Source organism: Pogona vitticeps, chromosome 1, assembly GCF_051106095.1.
Source record: "Pogona vitticeps strain Pit_001003342236 chromosome 1, PviZW2.1, whole genome shotgun sequence".
NCBI classification, from domain to species: domain Eukaryota; kingdom Metazoa; phylum Chordata; class Lepidosauria; order Squamata; family Agamidae; genus Pogona; species Pogona vitticeps.
In genome coordinates this window covers 158,891,892-158,906,898 of record NC_135783.1, presented here as the reverse complement: position 1 = coordinate 158,906,898, position 15,007 = coordinate 158,891,892, and the positions used below count along the sequence as shown (strand labels likewise).

The 15,007-nt window shown below is 39.6% G+C and overlaps 1 protein-coding gene across 1 annotated transcript in view; it reads right to left on the bottom strand.

The window, feature by feature from the left end:
- The window catches only part of SERTAD2 (SERTA domain containing 2), a 170,207-nt gene that overhangs the window by 80,213 nt on the left and 74,987 nt on the right, over positions 1–15,007 (bottom strand). The window lies entirely within an intron of this gene.

The window sequence follows — 15,007 nt, the reverse complement described above, 5'->3', positions numbered from 1 at the left end:
CAGAAATTGAAGAAGCACAATCACAAAGTCTGTCCAGACACTGACACTGACTGACTCCGACTCTTTCCATGGCTTCTGACTGCAGTAGCAAGGAATGTCACATGCTGTCTCTCAGCCACTCAGCATCATTCACTTGCATGTTCTCACCGTGTACAGAAATATCAGTTATTTGCTATCAACAGTTATTTTCATAACTGATTTTTACTTTTGTTTTCGATGGAGGCGGTAAGTTAGAAAAGCCACATTTTACACAAACATGCAAGGAAATTAAGATGCTGATCAACAGTTCCTTTTCTTTCTTTCTTTCTTCCTATTTTAACTGCAAAAGATCATAAAACTCCTTCATGCCTTTGCGGACTCCCTGTGATGAGATCACGGATCCCCAGGGGTCCACAGACCACAGGTTAAGAACTTAAAGCGTAAGCTATTCTGAGGCAAGACAACTCATGTTTTGTAAAAAGCAGCTATCATGTCAATTTTCCTGTTCAGCAACTACTCAGCAATTACTCCTAGTTACAAGAGTCAATGCACAGGTCAGACAGCTTTGCCAAAAATGCTAATTTCCCTGCTGATCAAGACAGAGGGTCAGATCGTGTGCTTCCTCCTCTTACACCGTTGCCTTCCAGGAAACACTATGCTTTCAGTACTACATGCCCAAGACATCACACATGCAAACAAAACCACGTTATCTCCCAACTGACCAATTACAAAACAAAAAGAAGCCAATTTGCCAACTGCACATTGAGAAAAGTTCACATTAGAATAATAATTTTTTTTTTTAACCTCAGAAAATACTGCTTTTACATGTAGAATCAGGGTCTAGTCTGCCGAGACTCACAGACCTCTTGGAACCAGCCATTAAAAGAGTTTGCAAGAAGCGGGGACCTTGTGGGGCCTGTTACAGGTGCAACAAAGACTGAACTCACTTTTGGTTTAAAGCCTGAACATAGGTCAGAAAGGCAAGATTCATGTTTGACAGATCTCATTAGCTTTCTGACATTAAAAAACAACAGCAACAGATTAAACGTTTTGCACAGAGAGGCATTTTACAGCACCAAGAAAAGGGCAGGGTGGGCCGAAGACATTTAGCTATCTGTGGAAGAGTGGCAAATGGCAGATATTATCCAAGACGGGTCAAGATCTTCTGGCACCCATGGCAGAAAATTGTACCATGGCAACAACCAGAACAAAAACCCATACAACCATATAAAGTAAATATCCAATCATTTATTTCTTAAAACAAGTTTTCTGCCTGCGGGGGCAACCTCGATTTGCCCAATGGTAAGGCAAGCCCTAAGAAACAGGGCAGGGTAGGTGTTTGAGGGACAAACATAAAGCACATAATTGTAAATAACTGTAAATATAAGAAGCATGATAATTGTGTTGAGGGCCTATTTTCACTATACAGTATGGCATCTTCTATTTTCCATTGATATGATCTTCCAAATTACTTCCTAAAATACTTTAGTTAGTTTATACTAAAAATAAATATACCATTTTGCCATTTTACAGGTGAGAGAAACTACAGTGAATAATAATTGTTCAAGGTGATTCACTGAGTCCACGAGCAGAAGGAACTAAACCCAGGATCCCTGCCATTCTCCCCCCCCCCCCCGTTTGTGTTTGTGATGTGCTGCTGTTGCATCTGATTTACTGTGACCCTAGTAGGATTTTGAAGGTAAGTGAGATCTCTTTTTAAAAAGCATTTTATTAGTTTCATTCAATTCGTGCTTGTTAAACATCGTGTTACATGGGTTGCTTATAATTATTTCTTTTTTGCATCTTGTTGTTTTCTTAGTTGTCCCTTCAAAATTTATACATTTTTTAAACATTTAAACCAGTGGTGTCCAACCCTGGGTCTCCAGATGATCTTGGACTGCAATTCCCAGAAGCCTTCACCACCACCTCTGCTGGCCAGGATTTCTGGGAGTTGAAGTCCAAGAATATCTGGAGGGCCAAGGTTGGGGACCACTGGTTTAAACCATTCATGTGTGTATTTTAGTATACAGTATTGGCTACTATCATAATATTGTTCTCATAGTATACAGTGTTCTTAAAATCCTCTAATAACATACTTAATAAAAGTAATTCTGGTTCCAAATTTATATAATTTTGAGGTGCTTTAACCAACAAACATATTTTATAGCAGTAATAAGTGAATTCCTTACACATAATAGATGTTATCTAAGCATTTAATACAGATTTTCTTTATATAATTGTTTAGCCATTTTTATCTCCACATTTTCTATAATGTCTGTATCAATATCATATCTAATGTATGTTCACTAAGTACTATTTGTTTTACCTCATCCTTATATCTAGCTTCAATTTACCTTAAGAACCACCGTGTTACGCCTTTACCCTGATTAGTGATCCCTTATTTCAGTTTAATTCCCTTTTCTAATATATAGGATATGCCCCCTTACAATTCCAGAAGTTAGGTACTGTATACACATGCTTTCAACGTTGAAGGCCACCTCAATATTTTTTCTTTTTTCATATTTCTAAGCAACTCATTCTCTTCTCTTTTTTGTCTTTTCCCAATTCTTGTTTCTATCTCTCTAAAATTTTTGCCATGCCTTGTGCCACCTGAGAACATTTTATACATTTGATCTATCTCCAATAGATCTTCCAGGCGCTTTTTGATCAGATCTGCTGATTCCCTCCCCTTATCTTCCCTTAGCACACCTAAAACTCTCCTTGGCTCCAGGGTTAGAATGAAATCTAGGTTTTCTCCTCTAATTTCCTCCAGCCTCTCTTTTTATTGGCATACATCGTCCACCACCCTCTTATTTCCTTTTCATTATTCCCTGTCTCCTATTGACTATAGTTCTTCTTTAACTGCTCCTTGAATAATTTTTCCTCTTCATTATGGAATCTCACTATTTCTAGAATTGCTTGAAGAGTAGATTTTGTTTCATCCCAAAATTGTCCTTGTTGTGGTATTATACCCCAGATGTCAAATAATTATATTCCAAGTGAACGTTATCCAGTTGCTTAAAGGAATCAGTCCAGTTCCATCAATACGTGCTTCCATAGGTCCACTTTAATGGATTGATCATCTTTAGGGTTAAGCTTGAATCCAGTCTCAGATATAGAGAGTTTTCCCCACCTAAAGGCTCAAGGTCCAGTCAAATTCACAACCCAGGATACAGTTTAGAAGTTCCAGTTTGGCTGGATTGGGCTTTCTAGGGATAATTTATCTGTAATTCAATGTATTTGCGAAGGCTTTCATGGCCACGATCTAATGGTTGTTGTGGGTTTTTCGGGCTCTTTGGCTGTGTTCTGAAAGTTGTTCTTCCTAACGTTTTGCCAGTCTCTGTGGCCGGCATCTTCAGAGGACAGCACTCTGGCCACAGAGTGCTGTCCTCTGAAGATGCCGGCCACATAGACTGCAAAACGTTAGGAAGAACAATTTTCAGAACATGGCCAAAGAGCCCGAAAAACCCACAACAACTATCTGTAGTTCAGTTCCATCCTCAAAAAGAAAGGGAATTCCAAACAGCCATAAAGTGTTAAAGGTAATTGATTCTAGGCTTTTTGCCAACACCTTAGATAGCTGTTTCAAGTAACATAAATAAGTTTAGTTTCCCAGAGTTGTTGCCAATGCTGTTTTCAAGAGAAAGAGTCTTAAGTTTATAATGAGAAAGTAATACCAAATTTCCTTCCTTGAAGTATAATTAAATGTCTGATTAATGTCCTATTTATTTTCCTTGTGTCTCCTTGCGTCTCCTTCTCTCTCCAGATTCACTGCTGCTCAATCTGTGGTGGGGGACAGAAGACACTATTTCTGCCATAGAGATTGTCTCATCCAGGGATTGTAAAGAAATACAGTTAAAAATGTTTCTCACCCAGTGGTAACACAATGTTAATTAGGCTGATTTATCACTTCTCCATTGCCGGCTGCCGAGGCCTTGCAAGCAAGCTAGTTCAGCTGCTTGTTTCTGCCTGCTGGTAGATTGGGGAGTTTCCTGGATCAAACATGTGTAACCACCATCCTCCCTGTGATAAACAGGCTTCTCCCCCATTTCACTACCCCTTCGGGATGGTTTTAACCCCCTGGGGAGGTCCCAAACATGTCAGAACTCAGCCCAGGGGACAGAGCTCTGTCCTCCTCCCGCCGTCTCATCACAGCATCAAGCCGGAACCATAAGTGTGATATTTAAAGAGTAGTTTAAATATGCCATCCCATCCCATGGCTGAGTGGGAATTTGAACCCAAGTCTTCTGAGTTCTAGTTTGTCACTGGGTACCGTGAAGCCTATATCTCTGATATTTTTTCCTTGGAAACATTCCAAATTTGTAAGTGGGAGTTACATAGCAACATACCATAAAGAAAAATACCAAAGCCAAGGCCAATTACAAATAAAAAGTACATTATTTCCATCAACATAGGGTATGGAAATAATAAGTCTGGAAAGGTCAAGAAAACAATCTATCCAACTTAGTTTCCAGCCTCAAAAGGTGATTGTTTTCAAATAATGAAAAAGCCAAAAACAGAGGACTTTGCCCATTTTAACCTAACAAGAGTCTTCTATTAATCTTCAAAATCATGTGGCAATTGTTTGCTCTTAAATAACAGGAAGGCACCAAAATTGTAACTATGTAAACCTGTTATTGTAACTACTGTTAGTATAGTGACTGTAGTATTTGCTAATACTACCACTAGTAATAGTGGTAATCCTAGTAACTGTGCCATCGATAGGGTTCTCCAAGAAATGCAGAACAAAACAATACACAAGAAACTTGGTAAGGATGGTGTCACACACCCCCAGTGTCCCTAGTTTGTTTCCCTCAAACTTAGGTCCACCTTTGGACACAACTTGCTTATTTCCCCTTTCACCAACTGCCACCAGTGGGTCTTTATCCACTCTTTACCAAAATTGTTGCATAGACACGTGTTGTCAAATATAACTGATTATTAATTATTAATTATTTGGTTGTTGAATCAGACAGGTAGGTTCATAGATGTTTTATTATGTTGCACTCATTAAACTTGGATATTAAACATGTTTCTTTATTTGTATTACTTCACATCAATCACTGGAATAAGATCTGATGACTGTCTATCTATTTTATTATACTTTTATCCTTTAACTATTCTTTCACACATCAACCAACTACACCAACTTTCCAATCTCTCTCATAAACCTTCCAAACCTCCTCTCAGTCCTTCTTTCTCAGTCCCCAACTGTCTCTCTGACTCCGCCCTCCTGTCCTCTCATAGGCTCCAGCTCGAGAGCTCCACATGACGGACAGATGGGACATGGGCATTCCACCACAGATTGATATAGCCTGGCATCCCTTTGACAGTGTCACCGTTGAAATACTGCTCCAGAGAAACCACTGCATTGTGTATCTGTTTTGGTCTCTTTTGGTCTCTTGGTCACCTGAATCTACTCATAACAAAACAAAAACTCAGAGAAAGTGCTGAAGATAACTTTGTCAAAATGTTAATCTGCCTACTTCTACATTTTTAAAGCTTTTGGCTGGTGGTTTTTGTTTAAGACCACGGAGGAGACTATAGCCATGCATCAGTATGCCTGCTGTTAGAACATTTACCTTATCTTAGGAGTAGTAAGGAATGATGAAGAGAGGAGGTAGCTGGATGCTTTCTCCGGATGTTCTACTACATTTCTATTTTTGTTGCACTGAAATGTCAACTTCCCATTTTCAGTAGTGAACACAAGTCCTGAGTATTCTTGAAAATCATGGAAGTGTCCCACCCAGAGCAGTTTGTATGTAGAAGCCTTTCTGGCATTACAGTTTCTGACAGGAAATTGGGGAGAGACTTAGTACTCTAGGTAAGGAGCATCCTCAATTAAATTGAAATACAAGCATGGAAGGTCAAAGATACAGCAACAAGATGTCCACATTATCTTTGGAACAGGCTCAGGAAACAGGTTCAGAAAGCAAGAGAAAAATGCATTTTAAAATAAAGAAATAAATAAACAGCCAATAGCAAATATATAAATAATTAAATGTAAAAGACGGACGGACGGACGGACAGACAGACAGACAGACAGATATGGTCCCTAGTTCTTCCTGTTCATGTCTTCTAATCTCCAGGAGCAGATTTTCAGGATAAAATATACCGTCACATTTGCTTACGTTCAGAGCTTTCTCATTAATGAAGAAATATCAGTTCCTTTAAGAAAAACATTAAATGAAACATTTTAAAAGAAAACACAAAAAATATATGTGTTTACACATAAAAAACGTACGTCAATTTATAATGAGAATTTAAGCATTCAGAGAAAATGCAGTGATGATGGGTAATGTTTGGGATTTAGAGCACAAACTCTTGGCTTCAAATTTATCCTCAGAAATGTAGCTTAGTGACTAGCCATACTATTCCTCTCTTTCTAATATATCTCACAGAATTGTGAGGACAGTAACAAGGAATTAACCTAAAGTCTGTGGAGTTAGGATGGAATGGAATTGGGACTAATTTAAAAGGATAGCTTTGTATATTTGAATTATTCTATTCCACAATAAGACGACACAACATGGAAAAGCTACCTTTTGGTTTACAGTTCCCAGAATTCCTAGACTAGCATAACTACTGGCCAAACTGGCTAGGGATTCTGGGAACTGGAGTCCAGAAAGAAAATTTTCCAAGTTCTGACTTTGGTCACTCACTCACTCACTCACTCACTCACTCACTCACTCACTCACACACACACACACACACACACACACACACACAGAGAGACTAGCACGTGTGTGTGTGTCTCTCTCTCTCTCTCTCTCTCTGTGTGAGAGAGACTGAAATTGAAATGCACATTTTAGTGTCACTTGTGACAACACATTCCCTCTTCTTCATGCACGTGTTCTCTCAATGAAGGTTATCAAAGGGTTGGAGCGTATGCATAAGCATCAAGAGAAGATGGCAGTTGCTGTAGTTCTGGGTTACACCTCCACACTCAAAATAACATTTGCAAATGACAAGCTCTCAACTGAATACCTGCTGAAACTTCCAAAAGTTAATTCTAATCAGCCAACTCATTCATTAAGAATGCAAGTTGATTGTCCCCAATTCCCAAAGTTTACTGTCCAAAAAATGGTTTACATCATCAGATAATTAGATCATAACCCATATGTGAATAACCTGGTGTTAAGGAGATATCTCTGACTTGCTAAATAAAGCCACCATTTCCTCAGTATAAGCTACACTGCAACACTACATGAGGACTAGAAAATACTTCCTGAAATCTGCCTCAGAAGATAACATTTATACAGCATGCACGTTCATCATATTTTGTATACATCTTAGATAATACAGGATGGATCTGTAATAGCACCTACCATTGTTTTTACAGCTAGGGTGCTGAACACAATTTTACTTATGGAAACAAGAGCAAAGAATAGGAAGTAGTTAATTTTTTTAAAAAAAGAAAATATATACAAATGTTACATGTGTTTATTTACAATAACATTTGTAGCTGATCAAGACAGCATGATTAGCATGTCTAGAAGGCAGAAACAAAAGAAAGGGACAACTAGGATATGGAATTAAGTTTCCCTCCCCAAATGATGGAAACAAAGGTGTTTTATTATTAAAAAACAGACTCCAAAGAGCTTTGTTACATGTTTATCTGCTGATGTTCAAACTCTGACTTGGGGTCGTTTAACCTTCTAGCTAGACCAAAGACACTCATGGAGAAGATGGCTGTTACTAGTCCACCGTCCTTCCTGCTTCCATTTCTGCCTTTGAGTTTTGCTCCCTCGCTGGCAGGCTGATGAAACATCAGGCCCCAGAACAGCTGCCTGAATCTCTGTCAGCCTGCATCTGGCACCCATCTATCTTCCAATGCACTATATTCGCTTCTGAAATCATAGCAGAGCTAGCCACGTAGTTTGCACACACGCACACACACACGCCGCCAGCCACTGCAGCACAGCAGTCTTTGTCTCACCATTAGGCTTTCTCATACAATCCTGTCTGTTGATTTGCCTTGTATTTTCCATTATTTTTACAGAAGCAGCTTTACAAAGAAAAGGATGCATAAGACTATATCTGGCAACCTGTGTGAGGTGGGGGGGAAGGGAATGAAGTCTCCCTCCTACAAATAAAGTCCTGTCAAGTTCTCAGAAGCTCTCATTAAATCTTGTTTTTGGCTGAAACAGAATGTTTAGGGGTTTTCCAAAGGAGACATTCTGGTGCCTGCAATGTTCAGACAGGGAGGAGAGTCTGCTATACAATCCTCAAATTGTTGTCACAGTCATTAACTAGAAGGCCAAAGTCAAAATACTCAGCAGGGCTGAAGGTTTGCTATGTACTGGCTCCAGAGGAGTATTTTTTTTTAAAAAAAATTCCATTAATGAAACAAATAAACTACTATAGCCGAAATACAAGATTAAGAAGGTTATGACCAAGGTACGCCATAACTGACAGCATGGCACAGAATCGTTCTATTAGCATCTATTCTCTATGCATGCCTTTTATTGAAAAGTGAAGTGTATTTTACATATATCATCCGCATTCAGTAAAATGAAGCTCCCTAAAGCGTTTGAGAAAGCCATTTTCCCTCCCTCAAGATAAGAACAGCCCAGAGTGAGACTTTATACCTTGCTACCACTTGCACAGAAAGGCCATGGCACACGAATCAGGAACATAACAAAGCCTCTGGGGGAAAGAACACCAATGCATGGTTAATAGGCTTGTTATCTTGGCCACTTGTACTCCACAAAAGGGTCTCGTGTTCCCAGTTTCACAACCACTTGTAGCTTCTGTAACAATAAGGGATTCACTGCTTATCTGGTTTGGACAACAAATTCTCCCCGACGTCTAAGTGCTGGAGCACTTTTCCTTAGTCTGAATTAACATTAGAGGTGCTGTTCCTTCTTGCGACACAGAATGTGCACTTTAAAGACATAATGCTTAGTCTTTAACCCCACAGACATACTGAATTGCAATTCTCCGACCCTCTGAGCACTGGTCATGGCAGCTGAGGCCTCTGGAACTGGTAGTCCAAAACATCTGAAGCAAAAAAGATTTTCACCCTCAATGGAGAGGTGAAAACAGATCCTGTTTCTGTCCTGTAACTGAGGGAGGTTGTAAAGTTGACTGTATTGGCTGGGAGACAGGAGGAGAGATTAAGCATTTCCACACTCCTAGGGATGAGGCAGGATGAATTCCATTGTAGACAGGTAAATTCTTCAAGATGATCTTAATAAGGGACTGCTAATCATCCTTTGTTCTGCAAACCACTCAAAAGCCCTCTGCTCTCATTTCCCTAAAACAATGCACACACCTTGGAACAATGATCTATAATGAGTCTGACAAGTTGTTGATTAATATTTGTTTATTAAACAGCTTTTTTAAAACACTGTAGTGCAATTATTTATACTAGTCGATGGCCTCTTCTGCTCACAATGGGGGGAAATGAGGTAGAGCTCATTCACTACCTTTAGGCCCTCTAAAAATTAATCTATGCTATATAAGGGCTTTCTTTATTGTAGCACAAAGCTTGGGGAAATGGAAGTGGAAAATACATTGGGAAGTGGAAAATATTGGAAATGGAGTAGATGACCCAGGTATTCTTTGGAGCCACCTTGGGAAGAGAGAGGTTAAATGAGTAAGAAGCAAAACTCTCTGTATACTTCAGGTGCTTTTTATTTTAAATTTTTAAATCTTTATTTCATTGTCGTCTCCATTAGTGCTGTCAAATTGTCTATTTTTATTCCCTTTTTGCAGTGGCTTCCAAATGCCAAGGGAAGTTTTGTGGAAGATTACTAAGAAACAGGGTGATATTTATTTCATGTCCTCTACATTCCACAGGTATGCACAAGTGTGCATGCACTGGTGCGTTAAGCAGAGTGGCCTGTGAAGACAAATTGAGTCCACATGTCATGCAGTTCCAGATTCTTCTAAGGAAAACCCTCTGAATAGGGTAGACTGCATGCATATGTGTTCATGTATGTATACAAGTGGAAATGTTATGCATGAATTCAGTGCTGGGGCAGAAGAAAGGGGCCTAGATCCCTGGAATGTACTGTATAGAAGATGAAACAGATAGGCATGGCTCAAGTCTTATGCGCAGCCACCTGGCCGCCAGCTTTTTTACCTTTCATCAGTGAGACTAGTGTCCATTTTCTGGGCCCACTGCTAGACATAAATAAATCTATACTGTATCTCTAATTGAATGCATGCCATTAGAAATAACAAAAAAACAGAAACAAAACCCCAAAAAACACACAAACACCTGAGCAGGATTAGGTTCACAGGAGACAGAGGAAAAGAACCGAGCCCCTTTTCTCTTCCGTTCTCTCCAAAGCAACTGATTTGCATTAAGAGCTAAGCTTCTTCCAACATAAGTAACAGTTTGAAGGTTGGACAATTTTATCACAGTTTTGGCGGGGGCGGGGGCGGCGGGGGTGGTGGTTTGGAGGAAATGGGCTTCATGCCCTTTCCATGTCTCTCTGTGCTCCCAGTCCTGATTTCATATACTCCCTCAGCTGTTTACTTTACTTTTTAAATATATACACCCTGGCTGTATTCAGGCAATGAACTTTATACTTAGCTTGGGCCATCTGCAGAGCAACAAAAGATCCAACAAGAAGCCTGGCTTGAACATTCAACATTGATCACGATCTCTACTATCCAGCTCTTTCCTTCTGATCTGAGAATCCACAAGGAAGATGCCAACAGCCACGGTGGTCTAAGAGGTGTGTGGACAGCTGGTCAGCAGGAACCAGACTCAGATCCAGCACCACTGTTTACACAAGCCAATTATTTTCAGCCAGCATGTTATTATCACTGTGCTCAGCCCTGGAAGAAGGGCAGAGAGAGAGAGGGTTTTTCTGTGAATTATCATTCTCATGTTCTTCTGAAGGTTCTTGCCCATTATGTACAGAGGTGTTCACATATTATTCGCAATGCATGTGCAGTCTCTGCACATGTGTACACAAACTGCTAGCCTGCGCAACTATACAGCCATAAGCTCTTAATGTTCAATATGTGTACACTGTATATACTAGTGATTTGTCCACTCATCCATGTGTTCACACAAATATCTGTGCAGAGCCCTATTTTGGCATTCTCAACAAAGACTGTGAGGAAGACAGAGCACTAGCTGTACTCCTTTCACCGTCACTTTGTTCAAGGAAAAAGCAACAACTCTGAAATCCAGAGTCTTTTGTACATGTAGAAACTCTCTGCATGAAACAGAACCCTGGAAAGTAAGAAATCAGAAGGGAGAGAGCACCTCCACACCCCTATGTGTGTGCTCTGTGCTTCACACTTCTGGGTCTTCAGATGAACACAGCAACTGTGGGATTTGCCCACTGCCTTCCTTGCATGTTTCATTAACTCTTATTTAGAAGGCCTGAATACTTAACGTATGCATGGGTTCCTGCAGTGGTTTCTAACTGACAGCCCAGTATCCTTTTGCCCACTGAAGAACATCCCTTCACTTCAAAAGGAACATATGGCATAACATTGTTAACTCTTAAATGGTTGTTGTAATATTAAAGTTTCAAGAATTTTCTCCTGGTATAGTTTGGCTTTTCGGGGGTGGGGAGGTTTTTTAGACCCACAGACAGGTTTCCACTTCTTCCATAGCTATGGTACCAATTCCAGAGTTAGATCTGTCTGGCTTCTTGTGTCATGGGCTCAGGGCATCAACAGTGAAGTCTTAAAACGGATTTTTGCCATTAGATGATTAAATCCCAACTCAAAGGAAGGGAGGACATGGAATTAATAAGGACTGGCTTCTGTTGCAAGAAATGATAAAAATGCCCTTGCCAAAACTGCCTTTTCCCAGCAACAGCACTGCATAGCACAAGGTTTGCTCTCATTCTCTTCTGAGATTCTAGAAAATACTTCCAATTCCTAGAGTCATTAGATATAGAGTAACACTGATTAACAGCAACATATTTGTTTGGTTATTCCACTTTAATGATACTATTAGTTTATGAGAAGGCAGTAGATAAGTTTGGTCAGCTCATCCATTGTTTACCACTGTAGCTGTCATTTTATAGATCACCAAATTCTTTAAATATCTTTGACTCCAAAGTAACCATTAACTAGGGAAATCATTGAGAAAGGCGGCTGTGGCGAGTCATTGCAAATACTCAACTGCCCTTTAAAGCTGGAATTCTGCAGACTTACTTGAAACAAAACTCATGGCATCAAAAGGCTAAACTTTTATGTAGGATTAATCTGGAAATAGCACTCCACTTTAGCATTATGTTCCTTGGGGGGTTGTTTGCACTGTCAGGCTCATGTCCTAGAGAGATAAAGCAGATTTCCTCTGTTCCTAATGTTCAGGCTATAAGACAATTGCTCATGTAGCCAAAATGGCATCACCTACAAAGAAGAGGAAAGGATCAGAAGGTATGAAGGAACTCCAGTGTTTTCCGAAGTACATGTTGTCCTTACAAAGAAAATGCCTAACAAGAACATGGCTCCCAAATCAGCCCAATCAGGGTTCAACATGTTCAATATTGTAGAGACACAGAAGGCTGATTGACTGTTGAGGGTTTAAAAAAGAGAAAAAGTGGGGGTCAGGGAGAAAATTGGAATGAATTGGCCAGGAATCAAACATGAAACACAACAGCATTTTATTGCAAATCTCACTTTGGTCTTTATTTTTTTAAAAAATAACCTTACGCATGAGCTTCAAAATAAGGCATATGTTGCTACGGTTTTTAAATGTTTCCATGATGTAAATATCCTCAAAAACTGGACATAGAAAAGGAGCATACATTTCAAATAAATAAATAAGGTAATTACCTAACATTTTTTTAAAAAAAATATGATTTGGTGCATTCTTAAGATTTTGAACTCTCAGTTATAGACTTAATTGTGCAGACTGTGCACATTTGCATGCTTACATCTAATTTGTGCCCATGTCAAATGTTGGGCTGCTTCTTGTGGAAATTTAAAAGGTTAAGTTCCTATTTTCCGTACAGGTTGGAGAAAGAGAGTTGAAAATGGTCATAGCAAAAGGGAGAGACGTTCAGCAGGGCATGCCGGACTTCTGCTAAGGGAATAAATATTCTTTGCTCACACACATAACATTTGGAAGCTCCAGGCATAAACCCTCTCTTAAGCATTTCCTAGAATTACCATACTGTTTCACAACCATGATGACTTGAAACCTATGGCAGCCATTTAAAAGGTGTTCAGGATGCTGTCACCTATCACAGAGACTACAAGAAAGCTCATAACTTAGTAGCAGAAGACTTGCTTTGATTGCAATAGGACTTGCATTCAATCTATAGCTCCTAGATTAGTAGGCCAGAGAAACGCCTCTGCTTCAAGGGTCTGGCTGGCTTTCAGCTTAATAAATTCATTCCACGCTCTTCGTGATGCTTGCTTTTTACAGTTTCTATTGCTAGACAACCAGTGTGGTATAATAGATAGGATGACATACCAGGACTCAGGAAACCTGGATTTGAATTTCTGCTCAGCCATAGAAACTCATGGGGGGGGGGGCTGCACTGGTAAAAACACTCCTAAAATATCTCACTTACGTTGAAAGCCATGTTAGGGTTACTATAAGTTAAATTCAATACCATTTGTTAGCTAAAGTCCTATTTGCATCTCTATTAGTGATGGGCATGAAACAGAAAAATTGTGATTCGTTTTGATTCATGATTCATCAAGGTCTATGAATCACAAATTATGGATTTACAAATCTGATCAATGAATCATTCATCAATTTGTTTATTTAAAACACTATAAAATGCCCTCCAAGCACCTAAAGACACCAGATTCATCATGAAGCTTCCCCAACTCTCCTCTACAAGTCCTGGAAGTTTTGTGAAGTTTGGGTTTCAGATATCCGAGTTATATATCCACAAGCAGGACCCCCCTAGGAAAGTTAACCCCAGGCACTTGGAGACACCAAAATCACAAAGAAGCTTCTACTGACTCTTCTCTACAATCCCTCAAAAATCGTTTAAAAAACCATTAATTTGTATTTGTTGGGGCATTGGTTTGTACAAATATGAATCAACAAATTAGTAATTTTTGAATGAATTTGATTTGTTTTATAATTTGTGCCCGCCTCTAACCTCTACACTTTCATAGTTCAAGATATTTCTTCCTCACCATGTTATGTTATGTTTTATGTTATGTTATATTTTTCTTTAAAATGGAAACTATATTAAGATGGGTTTTCTAACTTGGTAACAAAGTAGCCAACTGTTGCATACAGTGGTGTTCATTTCACTTCTATAATTTGCATGTTTGCCAGACTTGACTGATATAATAGATCAGAAGGTACACATGTACCCTTCAATGAAAAATCAGAGGTGTTAAAATATTTTAATGTAACATTGAGACAAGGTAAACGTTTCCCTTGACATTTAGTCCAGTCGTGTCCGACTCTAGGGGACAGTGCTCATCCTCGTTTTCCAAGCCACAGAGCCAGCATTTGTCTGAAGACAGTTTACGTGGTCACGTGGCCAGCACGACTAGACACGGAACGGCATTTCCTTCCCACTATGGTGGCACCTATTTATCTACTCGCATTTTTACATGCTTTCAAACTGCTAGGTTGGCAGGAGCTGGGACAAGCGACAAGAACTCACTCCGTCACGTGGATTCAATCTAATGACTTTTGGTCTTCCAACCTTGCAGCACAGAGGCTTCTGCGGTTTAACCCGCAGTGCCACCATGTCCCTTCTGTGCCACCACGTCCCTTCACATTGAGACAAGCTAGGCATTTAATGATCAGTTCTTTCAGCTGAGTATCTGTTCAGATCAACAATATCAGAAGACGTTCCTTAAGTGGGTGCAATAATTATCAACAACTAAAGTTTGATAGTAAAGGGTTACAAGTAATGCCACAATGCAATAACAAGGGCATAACAACATCATTTCTTACATCATCATCATCAACAACAACAACATCAAATCAGTTCTGGCAAACCTTGCAGTTTACCCAAAATTACACAGGCTGGCTGTGCCTCCAGGGAGACGCAACAGGGAATTGAACTCCCAGCCTTTGGTTTTGCAGCAAGGTATTCCAATTCACAGAGCTATCCAGTCCACT